This window comes from Pongo abelii, chromosome 16 (genome assembly GCF_028885655.2).
Source record: "Pongo abelii isolate AG06213 chromosome 16, NHGRI_mPonAbe1-v2.0_pri, whole genome shotgun sequence".
Lineage (NCBI taxonomy): Eukaryota > Metazoa > Chordata > Mammalia > Primates > Hominidae > Pongo > Pongo abelii.
This window is the reverse complement of record NC_072001.2, coordinates 25,245,726-25,269,439: the sequence shown is the minus strand read 5'-3', so window position 1 is coordinate 25,269,439 and position 23,714 is coordinate 25,245,726. Positions and strand designations below refer to the sequence as shown.

Genomic DNA, 23,714 nt, shown 5'->3' with positions numbered 1-23,714 from the left:
TGGCCCATGCCTTATAAGATGTTGTGTAGCAGCCCTGGCCTGGCCCCACTAGATGCCAGTGGCACCTCACCACCACCAGTGTGACAGCCAAAGATGTCTCCAGACACAGCCACTGTCCTCTGGGGGAGTAAAATCACCCCCTGTTAAGAACCAATGTTCCCTGGGGGGATAAAATCACCCACTGTTAAAGAGTGAATAATTTATCATAATCCAAATTTTATTAAATGACACTTTAAAATTGAAAAAATATTGAATGTAGCTATACCTTTTATTTTGTTTGATATCATCAGTTGAAAGAAAAATCAGAGGCCTAAACCAGACTAAAATGTTCTGCCAAATATCAAATAGAGATGGTTCTATGTGTATATGCCCCCCACATGCACACAGAGTATGGTGTGCACCTCTTGATGTATACCTATAGACATTTATATTTACATATTTAGTGTCATATAATTATCCTAAATATCATGCTCTGAGTTATGTAATGTAAGAAGACAAAATAAAGTAAAATCTTCAAAAAACTTGAATACTGCACCTAATAACTCAGCTCAAAATAAATGATCTAATTTAAAAAAAATCAAAATAAGAAGAAAATACAAATACACTCTTTTACAAAATAAAGTAATTATCTAGCACATCCTATCTATCAAGCCTAACACTGCAGGTATACAACATGTATTTTACAGTATGCAAAGTTTACGTACAGTTGAAGATTATACATATTACTTGTCTCCTTCATCAGCTTATACAGTGAAAAGATGATTGTGTGGTATAAATCAGGATGTGAAACATCATTAGTCTGTCACAGAAATGCTGATTCAACAATGACCTGACATCCTTGTCCCACTGCAAGCCAATACAATAAATCATTGCTACCACTTATTTCAAAATGATAAACTAGGAGGTCTAAGAGTCCCTTCTTCAACCAAACAAATGGACCCTAGATAAAGCATACTTTTTAACACATTCTAGATTAGCAAGACAATGTATGGTTTTCCAAGGAATCTCTCTCCCCATTTCCTGCAGCTGTCTAGGAGCAGCAAGACTTGAGTGGCACAGGATGGAACTGCCTGGAAGCTCAAGGCTGATCAAGCACTGAAGTCAGAGGAGGTGTGAACACCTGTGAGGTTGTAGGCTCCACTAAGGTTTCTCACATTGAACTAAGATCCTTGAAATGCACTAAAATTATTCCCTGGCATCCAGCAGAAGCAGACACAGCAGTTTCTGGAGGAAAGCATCCCGCCTGCAGGCTCTCAGGAATCCCACAGAATAAGATGAAGTGATGAGATTATAGTCTTGGATCTCCAGGGACACAAGAAGACAAGCAGCATGAATGAGAGCAGAAACAACCAAAACAGATTTAGCCAGACCCCAAAACTGCACGGATGAGAATTCATAGATACTGAACATAAAAGAGGAATTTTGCTTAAAGAAATTAGGGGTTGAAGAGTTTAAAAGTACCAATTAACATGGACTCTCGATGAGTTAAGAATGAAGGCCATCATCTCCAGATGACATTAAACCACTAAAAATACTAAAAGAGTGAGTATATGACTGCCAGGAAAGGGGAAATACAATTTTAAATAATTCTCAATCAAATCAAATAGTCAAAAATTGGCTAATCAAGGAAACTAAGGTAATAAATCATAATAGAAATTTAAAATAATTTTGAATAAATAAAATGTAAATACAATCAAAATGCGCATGAAAACTTGAGGGATGCAGCTAAAGGGAAATTTATAGTCTTAAATATACACAACGGGAAATATGAAGCATGAAAATCAAAAGCTAAGTATCCATCTTTGTAAGTTAAGAAAATAACAACAAATTTAACCCAAAGAAGTGAAGAGAAAATGATAATTTTAAGTAGAAAGTGGGAAAAAGAGAGTCATCAAAAACAACAATGAAGAAGAGATCATCACTATAAAGATACTACAATAAACAGATAATGGAGTAAAACTACAAATCAACTCCAGCGTTCTTTTTGCTTTTATACAGATATCCAGTTGATTCAGCACCATTTGTTGAAAAAATGTTTTCTTTCCTAAATGAATTGCTTTGCCACTATGGTTTAAAATCAGTTGTATATTTAAATAACACATAACACATAGAGTCTATTTCCGGACTCTCCCTTCTCTTCCATTAATCTATATCTATCTTTTGCCAGGACCACAGTCTTGATTACTATAGCTTTGTAGTAAGTCAGGAAATCAGATAAGTGCTCCAAAAGTTGTCCTTTTGGAAAAAGAAAATGCTTTAGTTATTTGAATTTAGTCCTTTGAATGTCTACATAAATTTTATAATTAGCTTGTCATTCTCTGCAGAAAAACCTAGTTCAATTTTTATTAGAATTGCACTTTAATCTGTAAGTCAATGTGGGAAGAACTGCACACTAAACAACATTGAGTCTTCTGATCTATGGACAGACTATATCTCTTTATTAGATCTTTAGATCTTTTACAAAAAATTTCCTTCCAAAATATCTCAGTAATTTTTGGTATAGGAATCTTGAGTATACTTTTTTTTAAGATTTATTCCTAGGTTTCCTAGGGTTTTGGTATCATTATAAATGTAATTGTTCCTTAAATATTTTCCAATTATGCGCTAGTATATGAGAATATATTGATTTTTGGATACTGATCTTGTATCTTCTGACTTTGCTAAATTTATATATTAGTTCTGGTAGTACTGGATTTTTTTGTAGACTACCTGAGATTTTCTACATAAACAATCATATAGCCTACAAACAAGAACAGTTTTACTTCTCTCATTTTCATTTTTCTGCCCTTTATTTCTTTATATTGTCATATTACAAGGACTAGGCCCTTCAGTACATTGAAGTACATGAAGTACAAGGTTGGCTCTAGGTTTTTCAAAAATGCCTTTCATCAATTTGGGAATTCATGGTTTGCTCTCAAATGCTTTTTCTGCATCTATTGAAATGATCATATGGTTCTTCTCCTGCAATCTATTAATGTGGAAAATTGTACTAATTGTTGAATGTTAAATCAACCTTGGATTTCTGGAATAAACTTTTTTTGGTTATGCTGTACTATTTTATATACCGTAGCATTTGATTTGATATCTTGTTTGGATCTATGTGAGTGGGAGATGGTGATCTGTAATTTTCTTTTCACATAATACCTTTGTCTTAATATCAGGGTAATACTAGACCTACAAAATAAGTGAGGAACTGTCCTCCACCTCCATTATTTTCTCAAAGAGATTTATAGGATTGGTATTATTTCTTACTCAATGTTTGAGAAAATTAAACAGGGAAACCATTTGTGTTTGGACTTTTCCTTATGTAAATAATTTTAATTACTAATTCAGCTGCTTTATTGATATAACTCTATTTAGATTTTCTATTAAAACTTGAGTCTATTTTGGTAAGTTGTATTTTTTAAGGAACTATTCCATTTCATGTAGGTTGTTGAATGTGTTGGTATAAATTTGTTAATAGATTCTCTTATTGTTTTTTTAATTCCTGTAGGGTTTGTGTTTGGTCAACTCTCTTTTCTTGACGATATTGGTGATGTGTGTTCAATTGTTTCTTTTCAAAGAACAAGCTTTTTGGCTTAGTGGGGGTTTTTTCTGCATTGTCTGTTTCCTACTTTGTTGATTCTGATCTTACGGTTATTAGTTCCTTCTTCCTATGTATTTTAGTTTTACTTTCCATTCCAGCTTCTCAAAGTAGAACATTAGACAGGTGATTTTAGATCTTTCTTATTTTCTGTTGTATTTCATCTACAAGTATCCCTCTAAGCTAACTTTAGCTGCACTCACAAATTTTTTATATATTTTCATCAACATTTTGCTTTGTCATAATTATCTTATTCCCTTGTGATTTCATTTTTGACTCCTGATTTAACTAGAAGTGTATTGTTGACTTTCCAGACATTGAGGTTTTCCTAGACTGCTATTGATTTCTAATTTAAATTTGTTGCGGTCAGAGTATACAATCCTTGTGATGTAATATTATAATCTTGGTGAATTGACCGTGCACACATGACAAGATTGAATTCTGTGGTTGTTGGATATAGTGTTCTACAAATGTTAATTGAATCAAGGTGGTTGATAATGTTATTCATAGCTTCTATGGCTTTCCTGACTTGTTTTTTGTCTAGATGTTCAATCAATTTCTGAAGAGTGATAAAATCTTTTTTTATGATTGTGGAATTGTCTATTTTGTTTTACTTTAGTGAATCAATTGCATCTTGAGTATTTACCAGGGACATTTATAATTGTTATATCTTCCTTATAATCTGTCCCATTTATTATTATTAAATGTCCCTCATTATTTCCAATTACATTATGTGTATTGAAGTTTATTCTATGCCACTTTGGCCTTTTATGCTTATTACTTGCATGCTATGTATTTTTCCATTCATTTACTTTCAACATATCTCTATGCTTAATTTAAAAGTATGTCCCATATCATTGCTCAGCCTTTCAGCTAAGATCAAGGGTAAAAGTATGTCTCTTAAGAGCAGCATATATTAGAGCCTTACTTCCTTATCTGCTTTCTCAATATTTTCCTGTTAATGGGAATGTTTGCAGTTAACAGAATTATTGATATAGCTGCATTCAGGTCAACAAAATTATCATTTATTTTCTGTTTGTCTCTTTTTTTATTCATTTCTGTGACCATTTTCTTGCTTTGTTTTGGATTACTTGAATATTATTTTATTTTCATTGGTTGGCTTTTAATAATAATAATATTTATTATTAAGTATTAAATATTATTTTAATTAATAATTTTTATTATATTTTTAATACTTACTCCATGAACTAAAATATACATTCATAACTTCTCTACAAAGTTTTATTGCATCAAGTGAAATGTACAAGCCTTGAAATGATATAGGTCACTTTACCTCTCCCCTTTCCTCTTATGGTATAATTGTCATACATACATCTATATACATTAAAACTCCCACCAGACAATATTATAATTTATACTTTCAACCATCAAACCTATTTTGAAGAACTTAAGAGGGAAAAACGTTATCTTTTACACTTACCTACTATTTACCATTTCTGCTGTTTTTCATCCCTAAAGATCTAATTTCTCTGTAGTATCATTTTGCTTCATCCTGGAGAAATTCCATTAACATGTCTTATAGAGCAGGTCTGCTGGAAATGAATTCCAGTCATTTCCTTCATCTGAGAATGTCTCCCTTTTTTTGCCTTTATTCCTGAAGGATTATTTTGCTGGATAGAGAATTCTGGCTTAAAAGTTCTTTTCTTTCAGCACTTAAAGAAGGTGCTCCACTATCTACTTGCCTCCAGGAGTTCTGATGAGAAATTTGCAGTCATTCAAATCATAGTCCCTTGTATCACTCTTCTCTCACTGTTTTTGAGAAATTTTTCTTATTTTTAGTTTTCAGCATTATGATTATGATGTATCTAGGCATGTTTTCCTTTATTTCATCCTGTGTTTTCACTGAATTTCGTGAAATTGTAAATGTGTCTTTGTAAAGATTGACAATTCTGTCATTACCTCTTCAAATATCTTTTTCTCTTAATCTCTTGTTCCTCTGAAACTACAATTGTTTTTAATATTTCAAAATATTTATTCTTTTTTAAATTTTATTTTATTTTAAGTTCCGGGACACATGTGCAGGAAGTACAGGTTTATTACATAGGTAAATGTGTGCCATGGTAGTTTGCTGCACCTATCAACTCATCACCTAGGTATTAAGCCCCACATGCATTAGCTATTTATCCTGATGTTCTCCCTCCCCCTTTTCCCCCTTGACAGGATCCAGTGTGGGTTGTTCCCCTCCCTCTATCCATTGTTCTCATTGTTCGGCTCCCACTTATAAATGAGAACATGCAGAGCTTGGTTTTCTGTTCCTGTGCTAACTTGCTGAGGATAACAGCTTCCCTTAAGAGGACATGACCTTGCTCCTTTTTATGGTTGCAGAGTATTGCATGGTGTATATGTACCACATTTTCTTTATCCAGGCTATCATTGTAGGGCATTTGGGTTGATTCCATGTCTTTGCTATTGTGAATAGTGCTGCAATGAACATATGAGTGCATGTATCCTTACAGCAGAATGATTTATATTCCTTTGGGTATATATCCAGCAATGGGATTGCTGGGTCAAATGGTATTTTGGGCCCTAGGTCTCTGAGGAATCACCACACTGTCTTCCACAATCGTTGAACTAATTTAGATTTACACCAACAGTGTAAAAGCATTCCTATTTCTCCACAGCCTCACCAGCATCTGTTGTTTCTTGACTTTTTAATAATTGCCATTCTGACTGATGTGAGATCTCATTGTGGTTTTGCTTTGCATTTCTCTAATGATTAGTGATGTTGAGATTTTTTTCTTAAGTTTGTTGGTTGCATAAATGTCTTCTTTTGAGAAGTGTCTGTTCATGTCCTTTGCCCACTTTTTAATGTGGTTGTTGGTTTTTTTTATTGTAAATTTGTTTAAGTTCCTTGTAGATTCTGGATATTAGACCTTTGTCAGATAGATAGAGTGCAAAAATTTTCTCCCATTCTGTAGGCTGTCTGTTCATTCTGATGATAGTTTCTTTTGCTGTGCAGAAGCTCTTTAGTTTAATTAGATCCCATTTGTCAATTTTTGCTTTTGTTGCAATTGCTTTTTACATTTTTGTCATGAAATCTATGTTTGTGCCTATGTCCTGAATGGTATTGCCTAGATTTTCTTATAGGATTTTTATAATTTTGGGTTTTATATTTAAGTCTTTAATCCATCTTGAGTTAATTTTGGTATAAGGTGTAAGGAAAGGGTCCAGTTTCAATTTTCTGCATGTGGCTGGCCAGTTTCCCCAGCACCATTTGTTAAATAGGGAATCCTATCCCCATTGCTTGTTTTTGTCAGGTTTGCTGAAGATCAGATGGTTGTAGATGTGCGGTCTTATTTCTGAGATCTCTATTCTGTTCCATTGGTCTATGTGTCTGTTTTTGTGCCAGTACCATGCTGTTTTGGTTACTGTAGCCTGGAGGTATAGTTTGAAATTGGGCAGCATGATGCCTCCAGCTTTGTTCTTTTTGCTTAGGATTATCTTGGCTATATGTGCTCGTTTTTGGTTCCATATTAATTTTAAAATAGTTTTTTTTCCAATTCTGTGAAGAATGTCAACGGTAGTTTAATGGGAATAGCATTGAATCTATAAATTACTTTGGACAGTATGGCCATTTTCACAATATTGATTCTTCTTCCTATCCATGAGCATGGTATGTTTTTCCATTTCTTTGTGTCCTCTTTGTTTTCCTTGAGCAGTGAATTTGTAGTTCTCCTTAAAGAAGTCCTTCACTTCCCTTGTTAGCTGTATTCCTAGGTATTTTATTCTCTTTGTAGCAATTGTGAATGGGGGTTCATTCATGATTTCACTCTCTGCTTGTGTATTGTTGGTGTATAGGAATGCTTGTGATTCTTGCACATTGTTTTTGTATCCTGAGACTTTGCTGAAGTTGTTTATCAGCTTAAGGAGCTTTTGGACTGAGAGGATGGGGTTTTCTAGATATAGGATCATGCCATCTGCAAACAGAGACAGTTTGACTTCCTCTCTTCCTATTTGAATACCTTTCTTTCTTTTTCTTGCCTGATTGCCCTGGCCAGAACTTCCAATACTATGTTGAATAGGAGTGGTGAGAGAGTGCATCCTTGTCTTCCATCAGTTTTCAATGGGAATGCTTCCAGCTTTTGCCCCTTCAGTATGATACTGGCTGTGGGTTTGTCATAAATGATTCTTATTATTTTGAGGTACAGTTCCATCAATACCTAGTTTATTGAGAGTTTTTAACATGAAACGATGTTGAATTTTATCAAAGGCCTTTTTTGTGTTTATCGAGATAATCATGTGGTTTTTATCTTTAGTTCTATTTATGTGATGGATTACATTTATTGATTTGAGTACGTTGAACCAGCCTTTCACCTCAAGGATGAAGCCGACTTGATCGTGGTGGATAAGCTTTTTGATGTGCTGCTGGATTTAATTTGCCTGTATTTTATTGAGGATTTTTGCATCAACTTTCATCAGGGATATTGGCCTGAAGTTTTCTTTTTCTGTTGTATCTCTGCCAGGTTTTGGTATCAGGGTGATGCTGGCCTCGTAAGATTAGTTAGGGAGAAGTCCCTCCTTTTCAATTGTTTGGAATTGTTTCAGAAGAAATGGTACCAGCTCCTCTTTGTACCTCTGGTAGAATTCAGCTATAAATCCTCTTATCCTGGGCTTTTTATTATGGGTAGGCTGTTAAATATTCATTACTGCCTCAATTTCAGAACTTGCTATTGGTCTATTCAGGGATTCAACTTCTTCCAGGTTCAGTCCTGGGAGGGTGTATGTGTCCAGGAATTTATCCATTTCTTCTAGATTTTCTAGTTTATTTGCATAGAGATGTTTATAGTATTCTCTGATGGTTGTTTGTATTTCTGTGGGGTCAGTGGTGATATCCTCTTTATCATATTTTTATTGTGCCTATTTGATTCTTCTCTCTTTTCTTCTTTACTAGTCTAGTTAGCAGTCTACCTGTCCTATTGATTCTTTCAAAATACCAACTCCTAGATTCATTGATTATTTGAAGGGCTTTTCATGTCTCTAGCTCCTTCAGCTTCACTCTGATCTTGGTTATTTATTGTCTTCTGCTAGCTTTGGAGTTTGTTTGCTCTTGGTTCTCTAGTTCTTTTAGTTGTGATCTTAGGGTGCCGATTTGACATCTTTCTAGCTTTCTGATGTGGGCATTTGGTGCTGTAAATTCCTCTCTTACCATTGCTTTAGCTGCATCCCAGAGGTTTTCTTTGTTCTCTTTGGTTTCAAAGAACTTCTTGATTTCTGCCTTGATTTCATTATTTACCCAGGAGTCATTCAGGAGAAGGTTGTTCAATTTCCATGTAGTTGTGTGGTTTTGAGCGAGTTTCTTATTCTTCAGTGAAACTCCAATTTTTGGTCTTGTTCCACAGCTGTATGAGCTCTGGCAATGTAAAAAAATTTTCTCCAAGTTCTTTAGATTGGACAATTTACACTGATCTATTTCAGTTCACTAACTCTTTCCTCTGTCATAGTCACTCCACTACTGAACCCATGAAGCAACTCTTTTTTATTTAAGGTGTTGTAGTTTTAATTTCTAACCTTTGTATTAGATTTTCTGGTATAATTCCTATTCTCCCCTGAGAACTTCCAACCTTTCATTCATTTCAAGTGCATTTTCTTTACCTCATTGATCATAGTTATAAAAGCTACTTTAAATTCTTTGGTCATTTCAATATCTGGGTCCTCTCAGGTTTGGTATCTGTTGACTGTCATTTTCCCTTGGAAATTTATTACATTTTTTTCTTATTTTTGTACATCGAGTCCTTTGGTATTGTCTCCTGGATACTGTCAATGTTAAAATATGTAAACTCTGGATTCTGTTTTAATCTTCTGGAGATCATTAATTTTTTTTACTTATAAGCTAATCAGCTTCTGACCACAATTTCTGTCACACTTTCTAAGGGAAGTGGTTCAAATTCAAATTTCCTGTGATCATTTGGACCTGTCTCACACGTGTATCATCTAGTAGCCAGCCACATGCTTGTGCAGATGGTTCAAATCTCAGTTGAGTTCTCTAAGCCTTGCCATCTTGCTTCATGCCTGTCTAGCACATACACCATTCAAGAGTTAGTCAGAGACCTATATGGATGGTTCTAACCTCATTCAGTCATCAGTCAGTCCTCTGGGCCTTTGCTGGGCTGGTTTGAGTCTGTCCCCCGATGGTGTTGTTCTGAAATTAGGCTGAGGCTAGGGCAAGTTCATGAACAGAACTGGGGGGCTTCTCTGGTTCTCTCTTCTGGTTTTCCCCCACACTCCCTGGCCTGCAAGTGCTGCTCTCTCTGACTCCTCTGGGACAAAAGATGGGGTTGCTACAGGAGTACTATCTACCTATGCCACCATGCCACTACATGATGAAGGCCGGCTCTAGGGAGAAATCCAGGAGAGAAGAAAACAAGAAAACCACCCCGAGAGGGTCCCTTCTCCAGGTTTTAACATTCTCCACAATCTACCTGTTTATATTTTTCAGAGTCCATACGTAGTTGATTTTTGTCCAGTTTTCATTGTAATCAGAGGGAGGCATGAGCTTTAGTAGGTTTACATGCCCTTAGCAGATTGGAATTCAACATTCTCTCTCATTATGACACCCAGTTAAAATACTCTTTTTCTGCCAATATCTAAATTTTAAAATAAATTAAGTCAGCTACTTTTCCTGTGTCCAATCCTCCCCAACTGACCACCTAGGGTCCTGGGACCTCACACCCCCTGCGGATCCCTCATCAGGGTGAGGGAGATCAGCGAGCATCACACAACTCTGGATAAGGAGGAAAGGGTGCAGGGCTGCCTGCCTTCAGCCAGCATTTGGGGACCTGAACAGTCTCCATGACCATCAGGTGTACCATGGCAGAGGTACAAGTAGGCTGATATCCCAGAAGTCAGGTAGACAGTCCCTGGGATCTCTGGGCTTCCTTTTATCGGATGCCCTGCAGCCTGCCTTTCTGTGCTGATACTTCTGTTCATGATGTCCTGTCTCATTTTAAAATCATCTTCATCAAAATCTGACCTGAGCAAAAAGAAAAATCTGATTTTTTGAACCTCTAAAATATATTGAAAGTTCTTACATGTTTAACAGCTGACATATTTAGCAATTTTCACAAACATTTCAAATATATTATAATTGAATTATTTTAAATGAACTTGACTTATTATCTTTGGAGAATGTCAGAGCAAGGTTAGAAAGACTATTAAAATTAGTAAAAAGCTCATTATAAATCACCATTACTGCAGACATTTAAAAATAAAAACATGTCAGGTGTGGTGGCTCACACTTGTAATCCCAGCACTTTGGGAAGCCAGGGTGGGCGGATCACTTGAGCTCAGGAGTTCAAGACCAGCCTGGTCAATGTGGCAAAACCTGTCTCTACAAAAAATAAAATTAACCAGGTATGGTGGCGCAAGCCTGTAGTCCCAGCTCCAGAGGCTGAGGTGGGATGATTACTTGGGCCCGGGGAGTAGAGGTTGCAGTGAGCCGAAATCACACCACTGCACTCCAGCCTCAGTGACAGGGTGAGACCCTGTTTCAAAGTAAATAAATAAGTAAAAATAAAAATGAAAATGCCTGTGTGTCAATTTTCCTCCAAAATTATGCATGCATCTTCCCAGTAAACTTACTAATGATACTGTTTGCAAGGCAGCACTTCCTTAAAGACTCAGATACAAGATAAAGTAAGTTAAATGACCCTCATGTTTATATGCCTGGCAGAAAAGCTAGGTGACCACTCTCGTTCTAAAAATAAACTTCTTGTTATGTTGTTCATTCACGTTGGAATCAGAGATCCATTTAGAATTATCTGTAATTTAAAAACTAATCCTATTTTTGTATTCCATGAAAAAGAGATATTAGAAGTGACTTGAATCATTATTGAAAAGCACTAAATAAAAGGAGGAAAATAAAATTTATTTTGGTGGGATTTTGATAGTGATATGTATTTTTTTGTTTAGTTTCATTTTTGTGTTCTCATTTGTTTAGTTTTACTGCTAAGGGAGTATTTTCTCTTTTTGCTGTTTATCTCCCCAAAGGCAAGAAGAATGAGTTATTGTGTCGGTGAACTTAGAGACTGCGCAGATCAGTGGCCACTCTGCCTCTGCGGGGTAGAGCACTTGAGGGCAACCGTGCCCTTCGCCAGCATTCCTGTGACGAAGCTTTGCGGTGAATGAACTTTATTTCACTCTTTTACATTATGTCATTTCTCGGATCTTAACATTTCTCAAGACAGTTAAGAATATAAAAGCTACATGACTTATGTTATAAGCCCTATAGTTTATGAGGAAAGGTAACTAATATCGAAAAATAACATACACCAGAAATGACGGCTAGCCAGGAAGAACTTGGAAGGCAGCAGGGAAGCCTGATTTAGGATTTGGTAAGAGTTATCAACTATTAACATGAAATTATTATATGCAACCTATAAATTAGAGCCTTTATCCTACCTATTATCAGCACTATTCTTACTTTCGATGACAGAGTCTTGGCATGGCTAAAGATGTCCCACTGGCAGAGACACAAATAAATCCAGACCCATGGGAAGGCTTTCCAAACCCCCTTCACACCCAAAGGAGGAAATGAACACAAAGGCTTGAACAGGTCTGCATGGAGAATTCATCACTTAGGAATCAAGAAACCCCCAAAGCTTCCTAACACCGCTGAGAAATAACAGTTATCTTTTTCTCCTTCTCAGCTTAAGATTCTGATTAAAATATCCTCACAAGAAGCCTTCTTAGGTGAATCCATGTGAGAACCACTCTCCTCACAGAACCTGTGAAAATTATGATGAATGACTATTACACCACTTGATATATGGTTTGATTTCTAAATATAAGTACACGTATTTCAAAAATGTGCAGTCCTCATGAGCCAACATCCCATATTGCTTAGTCTCCATTCACTCCTTTATTTGTTTGATGAGTATTGAGTGCTTACTATGTGGCAGCACTGTCGGGACCACCGAGGATTCCACAGTGACCAAGATAGACACACATTTGCTGATCTCCTGGAACTTATATTCTGGTGAAGGGAGACAGAGAAAAAGTTTATATATTCATATACTTGCCACAGATATATATTAGAGCATTATTACAATGTGTCATAGGTAATAATCCGTTGGAAGAAAAGGAACACAGGAAAGTAGTCAGCAATGATGGAAGAATTCCTTCCACAGGGCCAGGGAAGGCCACCCTGAGGATGGATATTTGAGGAGACTCTAGAGAGGTGAACCACCGCCAGCATGCTTGGGAAGAGCATCCCACGTAGAGGTGACAAGTACAAATGCACATTCACCTAGCAAGAAGGCCACCGTGTCTGGGGTCCAGCCCCCTGAGGTAGGAAATTATATGTAAGTGGCAGCTGCAGCCAGGTCATTTGTGGCTTTATAAGTCATGGTTGAGGCTCTGGATTTTATTCCAAGTGAAAGAAGGACAACATGCTGCTATCAAAAGCACCAAAAGATCCAAGCAGCCCTTTAGGTCTAACTTTTCAGCATCACAAGGGAAAAGAGGAAGCAGTGTCTCATTCAACGTTCTCAAACCAAACGCCCGCTGAGAAGCCAATAAAGCTCTTTAATCTCTAGCAGAACCCTAAAATGCATGGCAACTCTTGTTTTATTCCTAGTATTTATAATGGCAGGTTTAAATATGATTTTGTAAATTTTTAAGCTAACAATTAAGAGAATGCAACTATTATTTATAACTTCAAAACACTGAAAAACAAGATGCAAAGAAACTTTAACAATATACAACATCAGCACATGGGAAGAGGAAGTATCAAGGAAATACAATATAGCGAATATGAGGCATAACAGCAAATATTTTAAAATTAGGTCCAATTATATGTTCTCTACTAGAAACAAATTAAAAACAAAATGACACAGATTAAAAAAAACAAATGGGCAATTCCAAGGAACTTCCAGTCCAGACAAAATGATATAGACCCCAAACTCCCTGCTTACTCCTGCCAAGCACACCTATAAACCCTGGGAATAAAGCAAGAGGCAACTAAAGGAGAATTCGGAAAGGTGGTAAGAGGAGAGAAAACTGTTTGGGACCTGATATGGTTTGCCTCTGTGTCCCCACGCAAATCTCATCTGGTAGCTCCCATAATTCTCACGTGTTGTGGGAGGGACCTTGTGGGAGATAACTGAATCATGGGGGGGCTGCTCTTTCCCAGCTGTTCTCATGATAGTGAATAAGTCTCATGAGATCTGATGGTTTTAAAAATGGGAGTTTCCCTGCACAAGATCTCTCTCTCTGCCTGCTGCCATCCATGTAAGATATGACTTGCTCTTCCTTGCTTTCTGCCATGATCGTGAGGCCTCCCCAGCCGTGTTGACCTGTAAGTCCATTAAACCTCTTTCCTTTGTAAATTGCCCAGTCTGGGGTATGTCTTTATTAGCAGCATGAAAATGGACTAATACAGGAGCCCAGGAAAATGGGAACAGCACAGCTGCAGGGTGTATTTCATCCCTCAAAATCAGCATTTCCAGACCAACTCCCAATATAGCAAGAGAAGACAATTAGGTGGGCTTGTTCCTCCTTTGGATGAAACAATACCAGGGGAACATGTTCCCCTGGCAAGTAAGATTAATAAAAGCTCTGCCAGCAAAGGTAACCATGGGGGCACCCCATCCCCTACAAAGAGATATGTGGCAAGTGGACAGAACTTAAGGAGGGACCCCACTACACCTCACACCTGGGATCTCAGGCCAAGAGACACCCAGGTCAAGAGCCATGTGCTCATCAATAGCACATGGCTCATGAAATGTTCTGAGGCCCCCACAGGAAGGGGGATGCCATCTCAAAAAACACTTAGCCATGGAAGCCTCTTCACTTCTGCAGACCTGAAACTCCTCTCCACAGGAAGAGACATCTGGGCAGCCCAGCCTGGGGAAATCCCTTCCAGACCCCAAGGCAGCACCCAGCAGCACCGGAGAAACCAAACAGATCAAAGTAGCACTGCAAGATCTCTGAAAATTAAATCTTCATTTGAACAACAGGCTACGTAAATAGTCTATAACCTGTGTGCTAAACTTAAACAGGTTGACTGCCTGCTGAAATAAAACAGTTATTTATGACTCAGAGTCTCCTAAAATAATAGACAAAATATCCAGGATACAATCAAAAGTCACCTATCATATCAGAAACCAAGAAAATCACAACTTGAATGGGAAAGGACAAACACCTGATGCCAACACTGAGCTATATCGGATGATGGATTATCTTAAAAGGATTTTAAAGCAGCCTTCATAAAAATGTCTCAACAATCAGTTAACAACTTCTCTTGTAACAAGTGAAAAATGAAAAACTATGGAAAGAAACAAAAGATATAGAAAAAAGAACCAAATGGAAATGATAGATCTAAAATATACAATAACAGAATTTCTTTTTTTTTAATTTTATATCATCAATACAAGTTTTACAGCATCTTCAATCTGAAAACATCCTAAGAGTAATCTCTTCCTTGATGAAGGCTGTGTGTATGTGTGTGTGTATACATATATATATTTACATGAACTATATGGATATGTGTGTGTATTTACATGAACTATATGGATATGTGTGTGTATTTACATGAACTACCCTTCTCAGAGCTCCTAGAGTGGTTTTTCTGGGTCTGTTACAACCTTTATCACATTCTCTCTTGTATTGTAGTGATATAGAGCAAAAATGTAAACAAGACCTGGTGCCTTCCCTCACGTGAGGAAGCAGTTTGATATAGACATCTCAGGGTAAGATTAGGTTACTGTGGAAGCTCATAGTGGAGGAATTAATGTAGAATTGGAGACATCAAGGAAGGCTTCCTGGAAGGTGTCCTGTCTGAGTCTTAAACTACAGGTTAGACTGAGCCACACATGAAGAGAAGTTAAAGGACCCAGAATTCAGGTATTTTACTATTCAAATTGAGGCTTTCTAGTAACCAAAAGGTTGGGATACATTCTCAAAGCAGGAAAGAGCATAAATTACAGCCTGCAAGACTTAGCTACCCTTCGTTGCTATATTTCATGGGCTTTTCACTACAACTACTTTCATTTCAGATCCCTCGACTCATGCTCTGTCTCACCTTTGAGATCTAGCGTGTAGTAGGATAACATGGGAGCATTTTCTCTTACAGAAACAAGAACTGCAGCTCAGGTGGTGGTACACATGCTCAGTTCCTGCCACACCCCTTAAGATGAGTCATCCTGTCTGGACATGAAGAAAGACCCCTGGGGCTCCACATGCCAAAAGGTATGTCTGAGGGTATGTCAGAGGCAGCCAGGCAGGTGCTGACATCTGGGGTGCCTGACCTGCCTGGAGCTGGCACCTCAGCCCTCCTTTCTCCTTCGCACTTCTGAGCCACCGTGGGAAAGTGTATCAGCCAGTGCCCATCCATCATGGGGCATCTGTCCAACATCAAAGCCTCATTGCCCTTCACTGACATAACTTGAGGCATTCCGAGGTTATCAGGGATTTGCTAGCCTGTCAGAGCCAGGGAATGGGCAGGCTGTCTGGGGAGGATGTGCCATCCAGGAGGGATGCCATTTTGATGTACCTGTTTGGTCACTGGCTCTAACTGGTCCATGGACAGGCTGGATGGCACCAAGGTGTCAAGAAGAGCTTGGGCTTTAGAGCCAACCCTGACTCATCACCTCCCAGAGTCAATGCCTTGGAAAGATACCCAGCTCTCTGGAGCCTCAGTTTCCTCCAAGGTAGAAGAGAGAAGATAGCACAGTTCTGAAGGCTGGAAGTCCAAGATCCAGGCACCAGCATTTGGGGTCTGATGACGGCTATATCCTCATTCAGTAGAAGAGTAAACCCAATAACAGAATTTCTTAAAGCTTCTTGATATGCACTCAATAGTAGAGATAATAAAGAAAAGAATCAGTGAATTTGATGGCAAACCAATAGAATTCACCCAATCTAAACAGCAAAGAGAAAATATAATTTTTTTAAAAGGGCAGGGGTGGAATGGAGCCTCGAGGAACTGTAGGACTATTTAAAAAATCTAATATTCATGTCATTGGAGTACTAGAAGGAGAAAAGAATTAGAGTGAGGTTGGAAAAGTACCATAAGGAATAAAGGCTGAAATTTTCCCAATTTGGCAAAAGACACAAACCTACAAATTCAAGAAGATGAACAAACCCTAGGAACAGGATAACACAATGAACCCAAAGAAATCCATATCAAAATAAATCATGAACTTTCAAAAACTAAAGACAAAAAAAAACCTTGAATGCAACCAGAAAGTACTATGCATTACCTACAGGAAAACACAAATTCAAATGGCAGCAAATTTCTTCTCTGACACCAGGAGAGATGGAAGGAAATGGTACAACATTTTTCAAGTACTGAAGAAAAGCACTGTCAACCATACATTCTATATCCAGTGAAACTATCCTTGAGGAACAAAGAGGAAATAAATACACTCTCAGATAAAGAAAAAGAATTTTTTACTAGCAGACCTACCCTTAAAGATTGGCTAAAAGAAGTTCTTCAAACATAAAGAAAATTATAAAAAATAAGACAGGCTGGGTGTGGTGGCCCACACCTGTAATCCCAGCACTTTGGGAGGCCAAGGCAGGTGGATCACGAGGTCAAGAGATCGAGACTATCCTGGCCAACATGGTGAAACCCTGTCTCTACTAAAAATACAAAAATTAGCTGGGCATGGTGGCGTTCACCTGTAGTCCCAGCTACTTGGAAGCTGAGGCAGGAAAATCACTTGAACCTGGGAGGTGGAGGTGGCAGTGAGCCAAGATTGTGCCACTGCACTCCAGCCTGGAGACAGAGTGAGACTCTATCTCAAAAAAAAAAAAAAAAAAAAAAAAAAGACAAATTTTGGAGCATCAGGAAGCAAAAGGAACTGAAAAAGCAGAAATGTGTACACACAATAGATTATTCCTTTCCCATGAGTTGTATAGATCAATTTGATGATTTAAACAAAAATTATGTTGCCATCTGATACTCAAGAAAAGATAAAGGAATCTTAATGGAAGTGGTATTTTCACACTTCACTCAAAGTGGTAATTCTAATAAGTCATGTATGTATAGTGTAGTCCTCTGAGCAACCACTCCAAAACTATACAAAGAGAAACACTAAAAAATACTATAAATGAATCAAAATAGAACTGTAAAAAATGTTCAAGTAACACACAGAAAATCAAGACAAAAGAAACATAGGTATGTACTGGAAACAGAAGAAACAAAGAGAAAATAAATACAGTAATCCTTCAGTATCCATGGGGAACTTGTTCCAGGACCTCTGTGGATACCAAACTCCATAGATGTTCAGGTCCCTTATTTAAAGGGGCATAGTATTTGCATATAAACTAAGCACATTCTTCTGTATACTTTAAATGATCCCTAGATTACTTACAGTACCTAATACAATGCCTATGCATCTCATCACTTGCATGGATTCAACATAATAGTCAGTGCACAGAAAATTCAAGTTTTGCTTTTTGGAACTTTATGGGATTTTTTTTTTTTTGATCTGTAGTTGGTTGAACCCATGGATGCAAAAGCTATGGATATGAAAGACCAATTTTAATTGAAATGGTATATTTAAGCATTAACATATCAATAATTACCTTAAATGTAAATTTTCTAAACATATCAATCAAAATACAGAGACCGGCAGAAAGGATTGAAAAAATAACCCAACTATATGCTGGAAAAAGATATGTTACACACACAAAAAAATCTAAGCAAGAGACTATATTAATACCAGCTAAGTAGACTTCAAAGTAAAGAAAATTACTAGAGGGACAGAAAATTATTAAATAATGATAAATAGGTCAATCCACCAGGAAGATACAACAATCCTAAATATGTATGCACCAAACAACAGAGCAGCAAAATACATGAAGTGAAAAACTGCTAGAGCTGAAAGAAAAAACAAATTCATGTTTATAATTGGGAACATAAAAAACTCACCTTCAGAAACTAATAGAAATGCTACATAGAAAATAATTCAAAATATGGAAGAACTGAACAACACTGAACCAAAGGGATTTAATTCACATATATAAAACACTTCACCCCAAAACAGGAGAATACAGTTTTTTTCAAGTTCCCATGAAAGATTTACCAAGATGTATCATATTCTGGGTCATAAAACAAAATTCCACAAATGTAAAAAAATAAACTCATACAGAGTATGTTCTTCAACTATAACAGAATAAAGTTAGAAACTAACAGAAAGACAATAGAAAAATCTCTAAATGCATGGAAATTAACCAACATACTTCTAAATAGTCTATGGGTCAATGAAGAGGTCTCAAAGTAAATTTTAAAATATATAGAACTGAATTTTAATGAAAATGCAACACATAGAAACATATAGGGTGCAACTGAACTATAACTGTGATAAAACTTTATAACACTAAATGTTAACATTGGAAAAGAAAGGAAATCTCAAATCAATAATCTAAGTTCCTACCTCAAAAACACTTGCCAAAAAAGAGTAAAATGTATCAAAAGAAAGCTTAAGGAAAGAAACAATAAAGATCACAGAAGAAATCTATCGAGTTAATATAGGACAATACTAATGAAAATCAAAGGAGAAAAGGCTGTTTCTTTGGGTAAAATCAGTTAAATTGACAAACTTCTAAAAAGACTGACCAAAAATAAAAGGAGAGAGACACAAATCACCAATATCAGGAATGAAACAGGAAATTTTACTACATATATTTCAGACATTAAAATGATAATAAAGGAATATTATCAACAACTTTACGCTCACAAATTTGGCAACTAAAAAGAAACAAACTAATTCCTCAAAAAACACAAAGTATGAAAACACAGATAAAATCTATAATCTGAATAGCCCTTTAGCCATGAAAGAAGTTGAATTGTTAATTTGAAAGTTTCCTTTTAAAAAAAGATTCCAGACTCCTGGTTTTTTTGCAGGAAGTCAGGGACCCCAAACGGAGGAAATGGCTGGAGCCATGGCAGAGGAACATAAATTGTGAAGATTTCATACTAATATGGACATTTATCAGTTCCCAAATAATACTTTTATAATTTCGTATGCCTGTCTTTACTTTAATCTCTTAATCCTGTTATCTTCATAAGCTGAGGATGTACGACACCTCAGGACCACTGTGATAATTGTGTTAACTGTACAAATTGATTGTAAAACATGTGTGTTTGAACAATATGAAATCAGTGCACCTTGAAAAAGAACAGAATAACAGCAATTTTCATGGAACAAGGGAAGACAACCTTAAGGTCTGACTGCCTGTAGGGTCGGGCAAACAGAGCCATATTTTTCTTCTTGCAGAGAGCCAATAAACAGACTTGCAAGTAGGAAAGATATCACTAAATTCTTTTCCTAGCAAGGAATATTAATACCCTGGGAAAGGAATGCATTCCTGGGGGGAGGTCTATAAATGGCCACTCTGGGAATGTCTGTATTATGCAGTTGAGATAAGGACTGAGATACGCCCTGGTCTCTTGCAGAACCCTCAGGCTTACTAGGGTGGGGAAAAACTCCACCCTGGTAAATTTGTAGTCAGACCAGTTCTCTGCTCTCGAACCCTGTTTTCTGTTGTTTAAGATGTTTATCAAGACAATATGTGCACCACTGAACATAGACCCTTATCAGTGGTTCTGCTTTTGCCCTTTGCTTTATGATCTTTGTTGGACTCTTATCAGTGGTTCTGCTTTTGCCCTTTGTCCTGTACCCTCAGAAGCATGTGATCTTTGTTAGACCCTTATTAGTGGTTCTGCTTTTTGCTCTTTGAAGCATGTGATCTTTGTACCTACTCTCTGTTCTTACACCCTCTCCCCTTTTGAAACCCTTAATAAAAAACTTGCTGGTCTGAGACTCAGGCGGGCATCACAGTCCTACCGATACGTGATGTCACCCCCAGCAACCCACCTGTAAAATTCCTCTCTTTGTACTGTCTCTATTTCTCAGCTGGCTGACACTTATGGATAATAGAAAGAACCTACGTCGAAATACTGGGGGCAGGTTCCCCCAGTACTGTTTCGCTAGAAAATTCTACCGGGCCTTTGTCTCCCACTCCCACCAGAGCTTGGGATTTATCTCTACTGTTCCATGTCCACCACCTCTGGAGCCCCCAGTGACTTTGTCACAGCCTCTGTTGCCCTGTGATCTGCAGGTACTGGGAGACACATAGCTAAGATGCCAGGACATCCTGAAAGCTGGGAAATGAAACTGTTTACATTCAGGAATGTGGCCACAGAAATCTCTCTGGAGGAGTGGAAATACTGGAACCTGCTTAGCAGAATTTGTATAGAGATGTGGTTTAAAAGAAGGACAGAAACCTGATTTCTGGGTCTTGATGTCTCTAAGCTAAACCTGGTGACCTTTTTGAAGGAAAGAAAAGAGTGAGGAGACAGTAGCCATACAGCCAGGTGTGATTGTATATATCTGCTAAGCATCTTAGTGATTTGACTCTCCTGCTTCAGCCTAGCCCACAGATGAGATTGTGACATATTGACTCTGCACCTTTAAGATGTGACTCTCTTTTCCAGCCTTGGTGCTGCCCACAGGTGGCACTGTGACATATGGCTGGGCCTTTCATCCAAATGTGTGATTGTGATTGTGACATACACCTCTGTCTGGAACCTGAATGACTTGACTTTTCTGCCTGGTCCCAACCCAAAAGTCATGTGACTCTTCTTCAGCCTGCACCCTACCACAAAAGGATTGTGGTGCATCACTGCACTCAGCACCTAGATGATGTAACTCTCACCTTTTGCCTGGACCTTGCATGTTTAAGGGTGGATTGTGACATATACTTTAGCCCACCTCAGAGTTGTGATGATGACACTCATACCACAAACCAGCCAACAGGAAAGATGCTGGCATTTCTAGCTAGACTTAGAGAAAGGAATAAATTCCTGGGTCTTCTGTAGGCGATGTAACTCTCCTTGCTGGGTCCTGCCTATAGGAAGCATAGGACCTCTCTGTGTATCCATCACCCAGCTGTTGTGACTCTCCTTTTTTGACTGAAACCTGCCACAAAGGGTGATTATGACAAATCACTGGGCCCAGAACCTAGTCTCTGGTTTGTCTTTATTAGCAGTGTGAGAACAGACTAATACAGTAAATTGGTACCAGCAGAGTGGGGCATTGCTGAAAAGATAGCCAAAAATGTGGAAGCGACTTTGGAACCGGGTAACAGGCAGAGGTTGGAACAGTTTGGAAGGCTCAGAATACAGAAGAATGTGGGGAAGTGTGGGACTTCCTATAGACTTGTTGAATGGCTTTGACCAAAATGCTGATAGCAATATGGACAATAAAGTCCAGGCTGAGGTGGTCTCAGACAGACATGAGGAACTTGCTGGGAACTGGAGCAAAGGTGACTCTTCTTATGTTTTAGCAAAGAGATTGGTGGCATTTTGCCCCTTCCCTAGAGATTTGTGGAACTTTGAACTTGAGAGAGATGACTTAGGGTATCTGGAGGAAGAAATTTCTAAGCAGGGCAGGTCTCTGTTGACCCATGGATGAGGATCTCTGTTCCGCAGGATGGGGTTTGTAAAGTTGTTAAGAATAAAGCCCGCATCGCCAAGTCAATCCTAAGCCAAAAGAACAAAGCTGGACGCATCACACTACCTGACTTCAAACTATACTACAAGGCTACGGTAACCAAAACAGCATGGTACTGGTACCAAAACAGAGATATAGATCAATGGAACAGAACAGAGCCCTCAGAAATAACGCCGCATATCTACAACTATCTGATCTTTGACAAACCTGAGAAAAACAAGCAATGGGGAAAGGATTCCCTATTTAATAAATGGTGCTGGGAAAACTGGCTAGCCATATGTAGAAAGCTGAAACTGGATCCCTTCCTTACACCTTATACAAAAATTAATTCAAGATGGATTAAAGACTTAAACACGTTAGACCTAAAACCATAAAAGCCCTAGAAGAAAACCAAGGCATTACCATTCAGGACATAGGCATGGGCAAGGACTTCATGTCTAAAACACCAAAAGCAATGGCAACAAAAGCCAAAATTGACAAATGGGATCTAATTAAACTAAAGAGCTTCTGCACAGCAAAAGAAACTACCATCAGAGTGAACAGGTAACCTACAAAATGGGAGAAAATTTTCGCAACCTACTCATCTGACAAAGGGCTAATATCCAGAATCTACAATGAACTCAAACAAATTTACAAGAAAAAAACAACCCCATCAAAAAGTGGGCAAAGGACATGAACAGACACTTCTCAAAAGAAGACATTTATGCAGCCAAAAAACACATGAAAAAATGCTCACCATCACTGGCCATCAGAGAAATGCAAATCAAAACCACAATGAGATACCATCTCACACCAGTTAGAATGGCAATCATTAAAAAGTCAGGAAACAACAGGTGCTGGAGAGGATGTGGAGAAATAGGAACGCTTTTACACTGTTGGTGGGACTGTAAACTAGTTCAACCACTGTGGAAGTCAGTGTGGCGATTCCTCAGGGATCTAGAACTAGAAATACAATGTGACCCAGCCATCCCATTACTGGGTATATACCCAAAAGACTATAAATCATACTGCTATAAAGACACATGCACACGTATGTTTATTGCGGCACTATTCACAATAGCAAAGACTTGGAACCAACCCAAATGTCCAACAATGATAGACTGGATTAAGAAAATGTGGCACATATACACCATGGAATACTATGCAGCCATAAAAAATGATGAGTTCATGTCCTTTGTAGGGACATGGATGAAATTGGAAATCACCATTCTCAGTAAACTATCGCAAGAACAAAAAACCAAACACCGTATATTCTCACTCATAGGTGGGAACTGAACAATGAGAATGCATGGACACAGGAAGGAGAACATTACACTCTGGGGACTGTTGTGGGGTAGGGGGAGGGGTAAGGATAGCATTAGGAGATATACCTAATGCTAAAAGACGAGTTAATGGGTACAGCATACCAGCATGGCACATGTATACATATGTAACTAACCTGCACATTGTGCACATGTACCCTAAAACTTAAAGTATAATAATAATAAAATAAATAAATTAATTAATTAATTAAAATCATTAAAAAAATGTAGCTCAGTTTCTATGGTTTCCTTGGTGGGATATCAGAAGAAAATGACCTTGCTTACTCAACATTGAATTAAAATGTTAACAAAATACTTTGCATACTAACTGTCAATAAACAGAGCAGC

General features: G+C 37.7%; 1 protein-coding gene across 2 annotated transcripts in view; it reads right to left on the bottom strand.

Moving 5' to 3' along the window:
- OCA2 (OCA2 melanosomal transmembrane protein) overlaps window positions 1-23,714 on the bottom strand; it is a 353,285-nt gene that overhangs the window by 123,135 nt on the left and 206,436 nt on the right.